Below are 19521 nucleotides of genomic sequence, written 5' to 3' on the forward strand. Positions count from 1 at the left end.
CACTTGGCTTTTACAAATCACGCAGGCCGGGATTCTCCGAGCCCACGACGGGTTGGAGAATCGCCGGGGGCAGGGGAAATTCCCACCACGCAGCTCCGACATCGGGTCGCCGAGAATCGGCGGCAATCGCGCTTGCGGTGCCGGTCGGGGGTCGCTGAAAAAGGCCCCCGCGGCGATTCTCCGCGGGCGACGGGCCAAACTCCTGCCGCGTTCCGCCAAGTCCCGCCAGCGTGGTTCAAACCTGGTACCACCTGGCGGGAGCTCGGACCGGCGGCCGCTGTGGACATCCTGGTTGGGGGGGGGGCGGAGGGATCTGGCTCCAGGGGGGGCCTCTACAGGGTGCAGGCCTGCACTCGGTGGCTTCCAATCGGCGGGCAGCCGCGATCTGGAGGGGGCCTACCTCATTCCGTGCGGGCCTGCTGTTGGGTACCCGACATGTTGCTCTATGCAGGTGTGGGGACGGCAACCACGCACATGTACCGGCGCGGAGACGGCCATGGCGCGCATGCATGGACCTAGGCCGGCCGTGCAGGGCTGCCCTTTGGCACCGGAGCAGCGCGCAGCACTCCGGCGCTGTGCTAGCCCCTTAAAAAACGGTGAATTGCAGGGCCAGGAGGCCCGTTGATGCCGGCGTACACCACTCCGGTGTTTACACCGGCATCAACGCTTGGCCGGGGTTTCGGAGAATCGCGGCCGCAGTGTCAGCTTCCACAAACCTTAACTGCAGGTCACTCAATGAGTTGCAACCAGTTAAGATGAAATTGTCAATCCATAATAAGGACATAATCAAACAGCATGTGTGTGGAGTTCGTCAACTGTTGATGCTTGTTGCAAAATGAAGTTAAAAGCTGATCGGAAATCTCCAGCAACTCAATTTCAAAAACTATTGGAAACAGGAAGTGATTTCACAGCTAATCTCAGATAGCAAAATTTTATCATAAATATAAATGCAAAGAATTTGCGATTTATAACTTTTATCCAATCATTAAAAGGTCCTGGTCTCAAAACCGTCCATGTTAGTTTATGTGTTATAAACCTCACTGAGTTTAATGGATGATATTGCTAAGTAAATAATTTTCATACTCAGGGTGCATCCACAATTTTCCTTGAAGTGAAGGAGGCATTATACTTTCCCAGGAAAATGCAGCCTCACTCATCAAATGACTGTGGTTATAGATCTCGTGGGATGTATCAAGATCCAAAATTTCCCACATATTTGACCAATACTAGTCCTTTGTCATTGAACATTGCAATAGCTCATTGTTAAAATTAGAACACAAGTCATTCAAGAGCCTTGGTTCAAAAACATACAAAGACTAGAGGCTGACTTTTACCTCGAGTTTTGGGACCCCAATGTCGGGTTCAGAATGGAGATCCCAAACTCACATTTGCCCACATAGAACCAGCAAGGGGAATTAACTGGAGGTGGCCTCCTAATTGCCCATCAGGGGAAATGCCTGATTAAAGATGGCAGGTGGGCTGCTGAAGCTGTCACCACAATTTTTTTTAAATATTTTATTCAGGCATTTATATAAACAACAAACAAAACAAATAAGAGCAGAATCAAAATTGTACAACATAATAACTAGAACCAACTCCCCGCACCCCTGCTCTTCCCCTCCTCCTGTCCTGCCTTCCCCATTTTAACCCCCTTATCCTCCCCCCTTCTGATCTGCTGTCACCTCAATCCTTCTTAAAGAAGTCAATGAACGGATTCCACCTCTGCGCGAACCCATCGATCGACCCCCTCAAGACCAACTTGAGTTTTTTTCCAACCTCAGGAATGCCTCCAGGTCACTCACCCACACTCTCGCTTTCGGCGGCCATCGAGTCCCTCCACACAAACACGATCCGTCTCTGGGCTATCAGGGAGGCAAAGGCCAAGACATCGGCCTCTCTCGCCCCTGCACTCTCGGGTCTTCTGACACCCCAAATATCGCTACCTCTGGACTTCGGGTACCTTCACCCCGAACATCTTGGACATTACATCCACAAACCCTTGCCAGAACCCCTTCAGATTTGGACACGCCCAAAACATGTGGACATGGTTCACGGGCCTCCCCACGCACAGCCCACATCTTTCCTCTAATCGCTCAAAGAACCTACTCATCCTAGCCACCATCATGTGCACCCTGTGGATCACTTTAAACTGGATAAGACTGAGCCTTGCACATGACGTGGACGCATTCACCCTTCACAGGGCCTGCTCCCATATCCTAGCCTCCACCGCACAACCTCCCCAACACCCCCACCAGCTCCTCCTCTCCCATCCGGGCTCCCTCCCAGTCCATCAGCTTCTTGTAGACCGCAGACACCTTCCCCTCCCCAACTTGCAGCCCAGGGGTGGCAAACTGGGAAAGGAAGCCACCACCCTCCTCATGAAATCCCAGACCTGCAAGTACCGAAAACCATTCTCCCTGGGCAGATCATATTCCTCCTCCAGGTCACCGAATTTTGCAAATCTGCCCCCTATGAACAGATCCCGAAACCGGTCAATCCCCGCATGCTGCCAACCCCGAAACCTCACATCCAGTACCCCCCATCTCGCGAACATATTGTTATCAGAGATCAATGCCCACACTAAGGCACCCTCCGGTCTCAAATGCTGCCTCCACTGCCCCCATACCCTCAAGGCCAACACCTCCACTGGGCTCACGGAGAACATGGCCGGCGAGAACGGCAGAGGCGCTGTCAACAATACCCCTAAATTCGTTCCCCTGCAAAAAGCTGCCTCCAACCGCCCCCATACTGACCCCACCCCCATGACCCATTCCTGACCGTAGCAATGTTTGCCGCCCAGTAGTAATTCATCATATTCGGCAATGCCAACCCTCCCCCCTCCCTCTCCTCACCCCTTGCTCCAAAAAAAGCCCTTTTCACCACAGGGTGTTCCCCATTCACACAAATCCCGTCAGCACATTGACGTTTTTAAAGAATGACTTTGGGACGAAGACGGGCGGTTCTGAAATATAAAATGGAACTTAAGTAGCACCGTTATCCGCACTGTCTGCACTGCAAAGACAGTGGCAGCACATCCCGCCTCTTAAAATCCCCCTGCATCTGGGATAAATTTAACTTTAGCACCTGCATCCAATCCCAGGCCACCTGGATGTCCAAGCATCTAAAGCTCACCCCCACCACCTTGAACGGCAGCTCCCTAACCTCTTCTCCTGGCCTCTGGTCTCAATTAGGAACACCTCACTCTTTCCTGTGTTCAGCTTTGTCATGATATGCAGACATGCAACCAATGGGTCATCAGAACAGGACACAACCAATGGGTAATCAGGACACCCAGAGGTGGCATTACCACAAGGGGGCACTACACAACCACTATAACAAGGACAAGGCACACAGGCTCTGCCTCTTCCACCGGCAGAAACCTAGAGAGCAAGACAGGGTTGATTAACAGCAACATCACACCCTAGCACATGGTGAGAGCAAACTTGTATAGTTAGCAGAGTAGACTGTGTTACTAGAGTCAGATTAACAGAGTGTCGACTCATTTAGGAGCATTGTTAATCACTCAATAAATACATTGAACGTATCTCAGAGTCAGGAGCATCCTTCAGCAAAGCCTACATCAAGTAGCAGCTTATGTTACTCGAAGTAACATAACACAACAAGCCTGTTTCCAGCGAACCGATTAAAGTCCTCCAAAATCCCCATAATACTGCCAATGCCGCCCAATGGGTCCGAAATATATAACAGGTTATCCAGATATACCAAAACCCTTTGCATGACAACCCCCCCCCCCCCCCCCCCCCCCCCCCCCCACTCCCTCAAAATCCCTTTCCAATCCCTTGACGCTTTGAGTTCCAGAGCCAATGGGTCTATAGGCAAGGCAAAAAGCAACCTATCGCCATTTGGCCCAGCTCCTGGCTCGTGTCATGCCACCACGACCACAGCTTTGTCAACAACCCCATCCCCCTTCCCTACACCAACCACCTGACAACCCCCCGCTGCGTTCCCGCTAACTAGCCCGTCCAGCTAGCATGACAGCCCCCGCCCAAAGCCTCGCAGCTTCCTACCCTCTTGACTCCCCTCTCACAACCATCAACACTCCCTCAGGAAACAAAGAAACGAAGGAACAGAAAAAGGTGCACTCACTCTTAATACTCCCCAAACACTGCGTCACCAAGCCCAACAAAGCATCTCAACGAAGAAAAAACTCTCCAACAACCACGAAAAGGAAACACCACCTCACACCTCCTCCAAAGTTCAGTGTCCTCCTTCTCCTCTCAGTCCATTGTCCTTCAGAAACACCATCGCCTCCTCTGGCATACCAAAATAGTGTTCTCGGCTGGGATTCTCCCCTACCCGGCGGGGCGGGGGTCCCGGAGTGTCGGAGTGGCGTGAACTACTCCGGCGTCGGGCCGCCCCAAAGGTGCGGAAGTCTCCGCACCTTTAAGGGCCAAGCCCTCACATTGAGGGGCTAGGCCCGCGCCGGAGTGGTTGGCGCTCTGCCGGCTGGCGTGAACGCCGTTTGGCACCATGCCAGCCGGGACCGAAAGGACTTCACCGGCCGGCATAAGTCCGCGCATGCGCCGGAGCGTCAACGGCTGCTGACATCATTCCGGCGCGTGCACAGGGGAGGGGGTCACTTCCGCCTCCGCCATCGTGAAGACCATGGCGAATGCGGAAGGAAATGAATGCACTCACGGCACAGGCCCTCCCGCTGATTGGTGGGCCCCGATCGCGGGCCAGGCCACCGTGGGGGCACCCTCTGGTGTCAGATCGCCCCGCCCCCCCCAGGACTCCGGCGCCCACCCGCACCGCCAATCCCGCCGGTCAGGTAGGTATTTTGATTCCCGCCGGCTGGAGAAGCTTGACAGTAGTGGGACGTCAGCCCATCGCGGGCCGGAGAATTGCCGGGGGGGGGGGGGGGGGGGGGGGGGGGGGGGGGGATCGCCAACCGGCGCGGCACGATTCCCGCCCCCGCCGAATGTCCGGTGGCAGAGAATGCGGGACACGGCGGGGGCTGGATTGACGCTGGCCCCCGGCAATTCTCCGACCCGGCGGGGGGTCGGAGAATCCCGTCCCTCGATTCTGGAATGTCACCCAGAGGCGGACGGGTATAGAGCTCCAAACTTCACCCCCTTCTTGAAGAGGGTAGCTTTGACCCGGTTAAACGTGGCCCTCCTCTTCGCCAGCTCTGCACTCAGATCTTGATACACCCGCAGCTCGTTCCCTTCCCAGGTGCACCTCCTCATCTGCCTCGCCCACCACAGAATCTTCTCCTTGTCCAAGATGCGGTGCAACTGCACCACCATTACCCTGGGCGGTTCACTCACCTGCGACCTCCTCATCAGCGCCCTGTGTGCTCGGCCGACCTCCAGGGTCCGGGCATAGGCGCTCTCCCCCATCAGGTTTTCTAACATTTTGGCCACATATGTGCCGGCCTCCGCTCCTTTGATGCCTTTGGCCATCCCCACGACCCACAAGCTTTGCCTTCTGGAGGGTTCTCCAGATCCTCCACCTTCTTCTTCAGCCTCTTTTGGGTCTCCCTCATCACCCCCATCTCAGCCGCCAAGGAGGCAAACTGCTCCTCATGCTCACACACCGCCTCCTCCACTTTATGGATCACCCGACCCTGGAACTTCAGCCTCTGCTCCACAGGATCAATCACTGCTTTGAGCGGCTCTACCACCTTGGCTGGGTCATCCAGGGCCTCCTTGCTCTGATGGCTGAACTTCTCATTTAAGAAGTCCATTGGTTGCTCTGTCGACCACTGGATGGGCAGAATAGGCCCTGTGCCCTCTGCCATCTTGACCATTGGTGCACAAAGATTCACCTGCTCCACAAGCTCCCTTCTTATTGACACACTCCTGGTCCATGGATCCATCCACCAGTCACACCAGAAGTCACACTCCAAGCACTCTTGCACCTTTTTCCATCTAAACGTCTACCCTACGAACGGGGAAAGGATCCACCTTGAGCGGGAGCACCAAATGTGCGACCGCTAACTCACACCGGAAGTTCCAGCTGCCAGCTCAGAGGGGTGGCTGCTCTGAAGATTTGATGGTGCATTTACAGGGAGGAGCCCTCAGACAGGGAAGTAGAAATAATAAATTCAAGATGGCTAAGGGCCTATTTGAGGGAAAATCCTGGCCAGGGGATTTGTTGGGGCTGTGGGAGATGCCTTTCCTTTTCCTTCTTTGGACCATGGAGCCTCAGCTGGACCCTTCTAATGGCCTATAATTTGGGCTTTAATTTTGCAAATTGGCAGACTGTCTAAATGGAGCAGGCAACTGTTCCATGCCTCAACCCACCTCCAAGAGACTGGATACTATCCCAGTGGTGGGCAGGTGTTCCAACCTTCTCTGACCTCCATTCCCACCAACCAATATCCAGAAAAATTCACACCTACACTTCAGTTGTCAATCCTTTCGTTTGAACCAATGAGGCTATCATATTTCTACACTATTTTCCTTCATATCGTGACATGTTTACATGAGGTTTTCCTTGACCCCAAACAACAGTTGTCATGACAGACTGCTAAAGCCAGTGAAATGACTGAGGGTCGTTAAGATCTCCCACTTTGATGTGGTTCTGGAGTCCGTAGAGGCCTTCCAGGTAAAGCTGCCAGATTTCCATCCTTCCAATGTGACAACAGTGAGCCAGCTAGGCTACTATGACAACACAGTCGGTTCACACATTTCAGAAACGAGCTTTGTTTTCTAGATGTATTTAATTAACTGAACTTAAAAACCCCAGCTGCCGTGGTGGGATTTGAACTCGTATCTCTAGATCATTACTCCAGGCCTTTGGATTATTAGTCCAGTAACATAACAACAATACTACCATTCCTGTGTTTTTCCATAACAACTCCTGTAGAGACCAAGAAGTGGCTGGGTTTAAAACAAGTTCCACAACATCAACACTATCAGAAACCAAAATCTTAGGTTGAACTCTGTGATTCCTTAATTGGAAATTTCTTGACCTAGACAGTCTGGATTGTTTATTCCATCAAGGGTTCTGGCAAATACTATTCCTTTCTAGTTGACTGTTCGTACTTTTGAACATAAAAATTATTTTTATGAAGAAGACATTTGCACCTCATTAAAAAATTAAATCTGTATTAAACAATGCCTTATTATCACGAATTGTCCCCCTGAAATGTTTGACTCCCTTTTTTATTTATGGAATGACGTGGGGCCCAGAATATAATGTGCATGGAGATGAACTTTGACTGCAGTGACTCCATTTTAAAAGCAGAAGCATTTAAAGTTAAAGCTATTGTAAATAGTTATTTCTCTTTAGATGCAATCCTTCTCTCCTTTCAATTGTTACTACCATTCCCTGGGTGAGGTCCCCAGATTTGTTACACTCCATTCCCACTGTCTTGGCATGAGTCCCAATTTGTTAAATTCCAGAGGGAGGCCCCTACATTGTTATGCCCCAGGTGAGGAAGGGGGAACCTGCTCCCTTTCTTTATTCAATCCCCTTGGTTGGTCGCAACAAGATTATTTTAAAAAGGATTCCTGTACTGGGCGGGATTCTGCGATCCAGGGTCGGGTCAGAGAATCGCGGGGGGGGGGGGGGGGCGCGATTCACACAGCGCCGCCCCGACGCCGGTCCGCTGATTCGCCGGTCACAGGAGAATCGGTGCCATTGGCGCCGGCGTGGTCGGCGCCACTTTGGGGCCACGCTTCGCCCCCCCCCCCCCCCCCCCCGGCGATTCTCCGCGTGCGATGGGCCGAGTGCCCGCCTAGATAGGCCGAGTCCCACCGGCGCCGTTCACGTGTGGTCCTCGGCGTTCATACCGCGGGTGGCAGCCTGGTGGGGGGGAGGGGTGATCCGACCCCGGGGCGGTCTTCCACGGTGGCCTGGTCCACGATCGGGGCCTACCAATCAGCGGGCCAGCTTCTCCTGGTGGGGGCTTATGTTTATCCACGCCGGGCTCCTGTAGCTCTCCGCCATGTTACGTTGGGGCTGGTGCGGAGAAGGAAACCCATGCATATGCGCTCCTGCCGTAGCGCGCATGCGCAAACCACGGCACCCATTCTGATGCCGTTCTCGGCAGCTGGAGCTGCGTGAGTCGCTCTAGTGCCGTGCTTGGCCTCCTGTGTGGCGCAGGATTGCTGATCCTCGGGGCCTGTTGATGCCGTCGTAAAACACGACGGCGTTTACGATGGCAGCAACACTTAGCCTCAGGATCAGAGAATCCTGCCCACTATTCCCCAGTTCCAATGTGTTTATGTTTTAAAAGGAGCCAATTTAACCAGGCTTTTTCTTGAGTTAAAGAAAGAGTGAGGATATTAGTCACTAAAGCATGAGAAATAAAAATGCGACCTACATTCACACAGGTTAGAAATGAGAAGAGAGTCAAAAATAAAAGTGAATGAATTAGAAATTCTTTGATTTGCCGTGAGGAGTAGATGATGAAATGTTGCTGCCGTTTGAGATTCCTGATTCCAGCAATGCTAACTTAGAACATAGAACAGTACAGCACAAAACAGGCCCTTCGGCCCTCGATGTTGTGCCGTGCAATGATCACCCTACTCAAACCCACGTATCCACCCTATACCCGTAACCCAACAATCCCCCCATTAACCTTACACTACGGGCAATTTAGCATGGCCAATCCACCTAACCCGCACATCTTTGGACTGTGGGAGGAAACCGGAGCACCCGGAGGAAACCCACGCACACACGGGGAGGACGTGCAGACTCCACACAGACAGTGACCCAGCCGGGAATCGAACCTGGGACCCTGGAGCTGTGAAGCATTTATGCTAACCACCATGCTACCGTGCTGCCCCAAACTTCAACTTCAGCAGTTGAATAGTTGGTTTCGAAATGCCAGGGTTCTGCAGTTTATTTGAGAGGAGTTATCCGGCTCCCTTTTCAGCTGTGGCTTTGTTGAATGGCTGCTTCCGGAAATCAGACACTGGAAAAAACTTTTATTTTATCTGCCAGAGCAGTGGTGGTGGTGGGCTGGGTGCCGGGGGGGGGGGGGGGGGGGGGGGGGGGGACTCTGCTGAATTTCCTTCTTTCTCTCTGTGACACACACCCAGCACTAACTCTGCTGTGATTGACGGCTTCCACACACACCCAGCACTAACTCTGCTGTGATTGACGGCTTCCACACACACCCAGCACTAACTCTGCTGTGATTCACGGCTTCACCACACACCCAGCACTAACTCTGCTGTGATTGACGGCTTCCACACACACCCAGCACTAACTCTGCTGTGATTGACGGCTTCCACACACACCCAGCTGTCTGGATTGTTTAATTAATCTCCCTTCACGCTTCAGTGATGGTCAAGAAGTCAGCTGTGAAACTAACCAGTTAGCTATTTAAGTGTACTCACTTCCTCCTTTTCCTCTGCAGAAAGCACTTAACTGTCTTTGATGTGGTTCCGGAGCTGTCAATCATAGATAGATGTTTATAAACATTGCGATTCGTTTCACAGCTGGGTATTTCAAAGCCGCTCAAGCGTGAAGGGAGATGAATGAAACAATGTAAAAGCTGGGTGTGTGTGGAAGTTCGCAATCACAGCCTAGTTAAAGCAATTTCACAGAGATATGAATGAAAGGCTTGCAGATCAAAGATCTGAGGGTGTTTAAACCCAGCTGACTGGTATTGGTTTTCCCTTTCCAGCAATTTACAGGTGCTGCTTCCTTTGCCTGAGCCAGCAGCTGTATTGTCCAGGTGAGTTTTAAAGCAGTGATTTTTTTTTTCACTGCCTCCACTGTTCTCTTGCTTCCAGGCCGGGATCTTTCTTATGGGAAGGGGGTCTCTGGTAGAGTTCTCTGTTATTGGGGGTATGTGCTGGGGGTCTCTGTAATTTGGGGGTCTCAGTAATTAGGGGGACTGTAAGAGTGTTTTCAAGGACTGAGTATTGAGCTGGCTTTTATGGGGGGTTCCTCCCTCTTAGTTACAGCTCAGCTGAACAACAGCCTGCAGACACATCAACTCTGGTTAAGATAGCTTTATGTTTCCAAGCTTGGTCAATGTATGAGGGAGAGTGATTTCGATAAATTATAAATCAAAATCACTCTACTCTACATTGGTGCAGACGCCCCAATTATACAATTTTCCAAATATCAATAGCCCCCCCCCAGTTGGACTTGATCCAACCCTTGGAGCTGTCAATTTTACATTGACCAATGAAGTTTACTTTAAGTAGCATGATGACTCTGATCAACTCATGATTTAAACCTTTCCTGCACCCTGTTGCTTACCAGGATTCATTGTGAATTTGTTTTGCTGCCATTCCCATGTTACTTATCTCAGCCAGTTCCTGCCTACCTCATTGTTTGTCTGGGTGCAGGATATTGAAGTTGGTTCCTCTTTACACCATGGGTTGTCTGAGACAGGATGCTGAGGCCACTGATAAGAACTGCTTCCTGAGCTGACTGTGTTATTGCTGACCACACCATTTCTGTCTGATTCTGTTTGTCTTAAAAACATGGGCAAGTTAGCTAGCTTAAATCCCATCATGCATCGCGGACACTGCTCTTAGCAAGAGTTTAAATGCTTGTTACTGCTATGTTCTAAAAATACTTGTTTAATGGGTAATAACAAATATTGGGTATACTTTTTATGATTAGTCTCAATCCCCAATAAACAAACTTATGTAGAACTATTCTAGTGTTATCCTAGATATCTGGTTTTAAGGGGTCTCATCTCAGGACACCCCTCCTTCAGGCTCTCAGTAATTGTGGGTCATACTGTGGGTATGGGTGGCCCAGAAAGCCCTGGGAGGAGGAATCTGAATTCATTGTGGGGGGAGAGAGTTCCAACCACCGGACCTCATTATCAAAATGGCACTCAAAATGGCAGCCCGATAGCGGGATTCATGAGGGAATCCCTCGCAATGCACACCATGCAAATATTTGCATGGCAGATAGATGTGAATCGCTTCCGGATTTGCGCTCATGCAGTAGTGATTCAATTCTGGTGGGAGAACATAGTCTCCCAAATAGAGAGTCTCGGCCCAGATTTTCCTTACCTACCACCAGTCCACATAGTCTGTCTGGCAGTAGTACTGAAAGAATACTACTGATAATAATGATAAATACATTCTACCCTTACCTAAACAAATGCATTGCAGGCCTTTCTCCTCCATCTTAACCTCCTTTTATATCCCTAACAATTTTTGTTCCTGTGCAAAAAACCCTCCCTTCCCCTCCCCCATCAGGCCATCTGTCAGTTGTTCTTAAGTTTTGCTACTTTTTTTTGCAATCTCTCCCAACTCCCACTAATCTCTGTTCCAGCTGTTCCTCGCCCTCTTAAATATAATCGCATTTTTCTCTCTCATTAGTTCTGAAGAAGAGACATGCGCACTCGGAACGTTGACTCTGTTTTCTCTCCCTCAAATGTGCCAGACCTGCTGAGTTTTCCCCACATTCTCTGTTTTTGTTTCAGATTCCAGCATCCACACTATGTTATTTAAATGTTCAGTAAAGTTGGGAATATCGAATTGTATAATGGGAGGTCATGACTTATATCAACTATTTTAAGTTTAGTTGAATGATTTATTTTTCTTCATCTATGGATGAGTCTGCGGTTTTGGTGAAAGGTCATCAACCACAAAACATTAAATCTATTTCTTTCTCTGCAGTTGAGGGCAGACCTGCTGAGCATTTCCAGCATTTGCTGTTTAAATTTCAGATTTCCAAAATCCACAGCATTTAATGTTCACTCTCTAAAGCTAACATTCACATATGCTGATGTTGACACATGCATTAGATTAATTCAATAAAAAAATACAATGGGCGCGACTCTGCCAAAAGGGAACAAAGTCTCACAGCGAGTGCGTTTAGCCATATGTTTCCTGGCGCTCGCAGTGCTGTGAATCACCTGGCTATTCAACGCGACTCGTGTTGTATGAGGGGCCTAAATGGGGACGCACGACCGAGGCTGCGCATAGCCCCATTTCGTACAGTGGGGAGCTTGCCAGAACCCGAAGTGATCCCGATCTTCCCCATAGCCCAAACTCAATATGGGAGTGTCCGCAGCCCCCCCGTGCACTCCTCCAGCACCCATGCAGTACACGCCCCAGCCCAATCGCGCACGTACAAACAATGCCAGCTGCCAATGCCGCCTGGGCAGTAACAGGCTGGCACCCAGGTGGCACTGCCAGGGTGCCCAGGTGACACAAGCAGTGCCATGGCACCACCCTGCCCAAAGAGCATGCAACTGGGGGCCTCCAATCCCCTGGGAGACTCACACAAGTGCCGTTCCTTCTGGTTCCAATTTCTTGGGACCAGTCCGAACAGCGCTCGCCCGAGGTCTCTGAGGCAAAGGAGATGAATCCCACAGCCTCAGGTATCTCAGGAATCTGCTGTCTCGCTGTCTCGCTCTAATGTGCAGATTTGCCAAAACGTGATCTCACCCACAATGGGCAGGATTTACATCGCAACGTCGCAAGCCAGGTAAATCCTGGGAGCGGGGTCTCCTGGCTTTTATCAGCCATGCTATGCTGTGGCGAGCTGCTTTTCCTGCGCACCGTGGCCTGTGGATTGCCCCCAATACCTCACATACCAAGAGGGATTGTCACTAGGAGAAAGAGGATCACAACCCATCACATGAAGGATGACATAGTCAGGTCGATTGGTTATCAGCGGGTATTATTAATTGTGAAGAAAATACAAAAATAAGAGGAAACAAAGCAAAAAGCACAAAGGAAGATGGTTTTAGTTATTGCAAATAAATAATCTCAGTCCCAGGGTATCACTGTAAGAACTCCTCAGTATCCTAGGCCCAACCCTCTTCCTTCGCCATTAATTTTCCCTCCAACAAAAGGTCAGAAATGGGAAGATTGCACAGTCTTCTGTAATATTCCTGATTTCTTAGAGGCTGGCAAGGACTGTGTCCATATGCAACATAACCTGAATAGCATATGGAAAGTAACATTCGCGTCACACAAATTCAAAGCAATTCCCATGTCCAACATCTCCCTTTGAGATTCAATGGTAATAGTGTTGTGGGATCCCCAATATCAACATCCTGGGGTGGTCTGTTAACTAGAAACTGAACTGGATCAGCCCTCTAAATACTGTGGCTAAGAGAGCAGGTCAGAGGTGAAAACCATGTATGGTCTCCTTCCAGGTAGAGGTGAAAACTATTTGCAACATCTCACAGTATGTCCCGTGCAGGTTATTATACCCCTCCCGCCCAAAGTCCAAAGACCCCCAAGGGGAACAATGAGGATGATGAAGATGAAGAGCAGAAGAAGAAGAAGTCAAAAACTGGACACTCAGCGGCTTTTTCCCAGGGTAGAGGGGTCAATTACTATGGGGCATAGGTTTAAGGTGCAAGGGGCAAGGTTTAGAGGAGATGTACAAGGAAAGTTTTTTACACGGAGGGTAGTGGGTGCCTGGAACTCGCTGCCAGAGGAGGTGGTGGCAGCAGGGACAATAGTGGCATTTAAGGGCACCTTGACAAATACATGAATAGAATGGGAATAGAGGGATACGGATCCAGGAAGTGTAGAATATTTTAGTTTAGACGGGCAGCATGGTCGGCACGGGCTTGGAGGGCCGAAGGGCCTGTTCCTGTGCTGTACTTTTCTTTGTTCTTTGTTCTTTAACACTGATTATGAGGAAACCGTTGCAGCCCCATTGGGTGGTGGATGACGCAGATACCTTGGCTTCGGCACATCGCTGACATGGGGTAGGACCGGATCGGCCACCGTACAGCTAACCGTAGAACGACACTTACAACTGAAACATCTGGGTGGAGAACAATCTGATTGTGGGCGAACTGCGATGTCAGAGTCAGAGACCCCAGAGGTCTGCGTCTCCATATCGGAATTAGACGACCAGACATCAGGCATCTCTTCAGGACAAGAGAAAAGAAGACGAGTTAGTCAGATGCACAGGCCGTGGAACCGGAGAAATCGGTGGGACCGGGGTGGGGTTCCCCCCGAGGAGCCTTTAGAGCAGTGAATCTCTGGGAACGGAGATGATCTAGAGGACACTTCATTAGCTGACCTCAAACACGGACCTGGTGTGATCGAGGACCAAATTTACAAGCAAGAAACTCCGGGAGCCAGCGAAGACCTTTGCCAAAGATACGGGCATAGACAGGTGCAAAATGTTGCACAAGACAGTGCAGAGTTGGTCAACGCTCTTGCAAATCCTATGTACAATGCACCTTCGCGCCAATGCCAGGGAGAAACCAATCAAATCTGCAGTTCGTGGCCCATTAACCTTTTGGCCGGGGCCACCCCAGTCACAGCATAAGGTGTAGTTCTATACGAGAACAGGAAACGTGCCAGCCTGCTATCCATTGAGCCTGTGATTTGTTTCTTCAGTCTCTGCTTCACCATCTGTATGGCAGACTCCGCCAGTCCATTCAACACGGTGTGATAAGGAGTGGTGCAAACATGGCGAAAGCCATTTGCTTTTGTGAATGCAGCGAACACCTCACTGGCAAACGAGGCCCCATTGTTGGTAATGTCAGGTGGATGTACCTTTAAGAAATTGGTGTTTATCAAATAGCTGCAGTGATGTTAGTGTGTGGGTGGAGCTGGGCTGTCTGTCTTTTACTTTCGTTTTTGAGCTGGCAGCTGCAGTGTGTCTTTCGGTTTCGTTTTCAGAGGTGGGTAGCTGCATTCAAAGCAAGCAGCTGTATAATGATCTCTCTCACTACAAGCTAAATAATGTCTCCAGATCATTGATGATTTCAAAGTAATACTTGTTTCTGTAGAGAATTTAATCCTGCTTTTTTTATTTAAAAAGGGTTTAACTTGTGGATGTTGTTTGGAAAGTCATCAAAGGTTATCTATAGAGTACTGTCTCTTTTGGGGGGGTGGTCAGGTAGTTGATAAACTGTTTACTGTGCATTTATAAAATGTTAACTGGATTCATAGAATAAACATCATTTTGTTTTAAACATACTTAAGCTCTCTGTTGCACCACACCTGCAAAGTGGGCCCATGTGCTGCCCATAACCAAAATCTATTTAAAGTTGTGGGTCATATGAACTCCATGATATATTTTGGAGTTCTCTAAACCCTGCCCCACAATAGTAACGAGTACCTCTGATATGCCATGAACCGAAAAAGAGGTGCACAACCGTTCAATGGTGGCTCGGGAGGTGATGGATGCCATTTTGTGGACCTTCAGCCACTTCGAGTGCGCATCAGTCAAGATGGGAAACATGTAGCCGTTCTCAACGTTCAGCTCCGACATCTTGGTGGAAAAGGTTTTTAACTCTACTGGAAACTGTTGTCGCAGTTCACCATACAAAACCAAATGTCGGACCTTAGCCAAGCCGGGTTAGTCTGCATCCACTTGCAAATACAGGCATCCGTCACGGGCAGAGTGTCCATGAAATTTAGGACTGCAACTATTTTGTCGGCTGTGGGCGGATCCACTGAAACCACCGGCAGGGGAAGTTGACTCAATGTACCCATGCTCGCTATCAGTGCTGCTGGCCGGTGCTCAAAGAAATACTGGTACACAGCCAACAGCAGAACCCATCGCTGGAACCGGGCAGACGCGATTGGCGGCACTGCCTTATCTTCACGAAACTGGCCAAGCAGTGGCTTATGATCAGTAAGTATGAAGAATGATGGCCGTGAACATAGAACAGTACAGCACAGAACAGGCCCTTCGTCCCTCGACATTGTGCCGAGCCATGTCCGAAACCTGTCATTCTGGGGTCCTCCATGTGCCGATCCAATAACCGCTTGAAAGTTCCTAAAGTGTCTGATTCCACTGTCACAGCAGGCAGTCCATTCCTCACCCTAACCCTACTTCGGACATCCCTCCTATATCTCCCACCCTGCGCCTTATAGTTATGTCCCCTTGTAACAGCTACATCCACCCGAGGAAATAGTCTCTGAACGTCCACTCTATCTATCCCCCTCATCATCTTATAAACCTCGCTTAAGTTGCCTCTTATCCTCCTCCGCTCCAAAGAGAAAGCCCTAGCTCCCTCAACCTTTCCTCATAAGACCTATCCTCCAAACCAGGCAGCATCCTGATAAATCTCCTTTGCACCCTTTCCAATGCTTCCACATCCTTCCTATAGTGAGGTGACCAGAACTGGACACAATACTCCAAATGTGGTCCCACAAGGGTCATGTACAATTGCAACATAACCCCGCGGCTCTTAAACTCAAGCCCCCTATTAATAAACGCTAACACACTATAAGCCTTCTTCACAGCTCTATCCACTTGAGTGGCAACCTTCAGAGATCTGTGGACATGAACCCCAAGATCTCTCTGTTCTTCCACATTCCTCAGAACCCTGCTGTTGACCCTGTAATCCGCATTCAAATTTTTCCTACCAAAATGAATCACCTCGCACTTATCAGGGTTAAACTCCATCTGCCATTTTTCGGCCTCAATGGGTCCTCTATCTGTGTTGGTTGGTTCCTGACTGGCCGACCTTTTATACAACATGGTTATCAGCCCCATAGTTAGCGGAGGAGCTCATACTCCTCGAGCCACAGGGGAAAACAATCAACCCAATCCCCTTGTGTCCCATGCAGGTTACTACAATAGCAAGGGACTGGAAGGTCCTGCTGCTGGCCAATGGTGAGCCACCTCCGTCGCCACAAAGCATGCCATGCGTTGGTGGAAACTCGCTTTGAATCTCTCTGTTCAAAGAGAGATGACTACTTTTTATTTTCCTCTTACCAGAGAGAAGACGTTTGAGTGAGGATATGGTTTTGTGAGGATTGTGTGATTCCCCAATATATAGGGTGCAACATATGTTGCATTAACGGTTGCCACATATCAGCTCTGAGACACATCACAACCAAAAGCCATTCTAGTCTCTCAACGTCCAGTTGGCCTGTAGCCATAGGCTGTATATTATACAGATCCCCCAGCAATCGTCATGATGCCTTCATTCTGCAATACTGTGTCAGCAGTCTTTGAGCCATTAGGGAAAACCAAAGGGTAATTACTGGGTGACAAAGTGGTTGCCAACATGGCTGATCACTCTAGTGCAGTGTTCTTCAAACTTTTTTTCTGGGGACCCATTTTTACCAACCGGCCAACCTTCGCGGCCCACTCCGGCCGACCTGTGCGACCCACCATTTTCCCTTACCTTGCTTGCTGCTGACAAAAATAGAGGAAATGGTTTTGGGTCCCTTTGGTCCTTGTACACGCTCCTCCAATGGAACCTGTTGGATGAAGGTGAAGCCTTCTGATGTCGGAAAGTATGGAGTCTCCATCTGTCCAAAGTTCTGTTTTTTTTTCCTGTAACTTTTAACAAATGAAACCCCCCTGAACTTGTAAAAAAAAATGAATAAAATAAATGAAAAAAAACATTAAATGAATAAAATAAATTAATAAAATGAATAAAACCCCCCCCCCCCGAACTTGTAAAACAAAACAAAAAGCTGCGACCATTTAAAAAAATGCAGCCGCACTGCGCATGCGTGCCTGATCATCGGCGCACATGCGCATAGTTTTGCACATGCGCACTGATGATCTGGCACGCATGCGCAGTGTGGCCGCATATTTTTTACATGTTCACGGACATTTTGAAGGTCGCTTGCAGCCGGCGTTATTAACAGCCGGCTGCTGCGGCTGTTGCGTGGAAATTTGTGAGATCGGGAGCGCTGCGGGTCGCGCCCCCGAGTTTGACAATGCCTGCTCTAGTGCGCACCCCATGCACAATGCATCCAATGAAAGCCGCACTGCCACACAGGGGCTGTTTAGCTCTGGGGCTGTTTAGCTCACTGGGCTAAATCGCTGGCTTTGAAAGCAGACCAAGGCAAGCCAGCAACACGGTTCGATTCCTGTAACAGTCTCCCAGAACAGGCGCTGGAATGTGGTGACTAGGGGATTTTCACAGTAACTTCATTTGAAGCCTACTCGTGACAATAAGCGATTTTCATTTCATTTTTTCATTCAGGATGTGATAGTGTGGGCATGTTAAAACATCTTTCCTGATGCCGCTGTGGAGCCCTGTGGACTCAGCAGAGCCAGTGTCAAGATTTGTGACCGCCTACTTTATTTCAGACAAACACGATGTGATGAGGGCACAACCTAAGCCACCAGCTGTGCAGCCAGCTGCTGAAGAGCAGGAGAAGGAGGAGGAAACCTCGACAGCTCCTTTCTGGTTGGACTGTGTGTGAACCGCTCCTCCGACTACAATACCAGTAGCCTGGACCCCATTTTCCCATTCACCAGCAGCCCCACATCTTACCTCCCCTATCGCTGACCATCACAGCATCTGCTTGACCACAATGCAAAATAGAAATTCCAATGCAAAGTAAACATCCCTAAGTAAATTAGCTTTGGAATTGCCCAGAACACGTGGACATGATTCACAGGCCTCCCCGTGCACCGCCCACACCTATCTTCTACCTCCTCAAAAAACCTACTCATCCGCGCTACCGCCATATGTGCCCTATGGGCCACGTTAAACTGAAGAAGGCTTAACTTCGCACACAACGAGGATGCATTTACCCTCCGCAGGCCTTCTCCCACATCCCGACCTCCACCTCCCCACCCAGCTCCTCCTCCCGCATCTGCTTTATATCCCCCATCGGGGCCCTCTCCCAATCCATCAGCTCCTTGTAGACCTCAGTTACGTTCTCCTCCACTCCGACCGCACCTTGTCCTGCAGCCCCAAGGGTGGCAACCCGGGAAAGGACGGCACCTCTCTCGTCGCAAAATCCCGAACTTGCAAGTACCTGAAGACAATTCCCCCTGGGCAGCTCATACTCTTCCCCCAGGTTCTCTAATTTCGCTAAACTGCCCCCTAAAAATAGGTTACTGAATCACGCAAGCCTTGTCTGCAACCACACCCTTTACGCATCCAGCCACCCCCAGCAAACCATGATTATCACAGATCAGTACCCACACCGTGGCACCCTCCAGTCCCAAATGCTGCTTCCATTCCCCCATTCCCTCACGACTGACACCACCACTGGGTCCACGGAGTACCTGGCCAGTGAGAACAGCAGACGCGCTATTAACAATGCCCTTAAGTGGTGCAGCGCCGTGGCGTAATGGTTAGCACTGCTGCCTCACGGCTCTAAAGATCCGGGTTCAATCCCAGCCCCAGGTCACTGCCTGGATAGAGTTTGCACGTTCTCCCCCTGTCTGCATGGGTCTCACCCCCACAACCCAAAGATGTGCTGGTAGGTGCAAAATTGCCCCTTAAATGGAAAAAAAAGAATTGGGTACTCAAATTTTTTTTTTAAAGTGCCCTTAAGCTCATTCCACAACAAGAAGTCACCTCCACCTGCCCCCATGCTGACCCCTCCCCCACTACCCGTTTCCTAACCATGGCGTTGGTCGCTGCCCAGTAGTAGTTCATTTTATTCGGCAACGCCAACACCCCCCCCCTCCCTCTCCTCATCCTGTTCCAAAAAAGCCCTATTGACCCACAGGTTCGCCTCCGTCAAACAAACCCAGAGATCAGCACTGCTAGTGTGGCTCTGTCAACCTGTGCCAGAGGGGAGTGCAAGGGCATTACTCAGGCATGGCCCTCTCCCCACAGGGGGATAATCTTACCTGGCACCCCAGTGGATTCCCCTTGACTGTATCCATTTTTATATTGCTGTTGTGAGCTTTGCTAACATCATATCGGTG

This window comes from Scyliorhinus canicula, chromosome 4, assembly GCF_902713615.1.
Source record: "Scyliorhinus canicula chromosome 4, sScyCan1.1, whole genome shotgun sequence".
Lineage (NCBI taxonomy): Eukaryota > Metazoa > Chordata > Chondrichthyes > Carcharhiniformes > Scyliorhinidae > Scyliorhinus > Scyliorhinus canicula.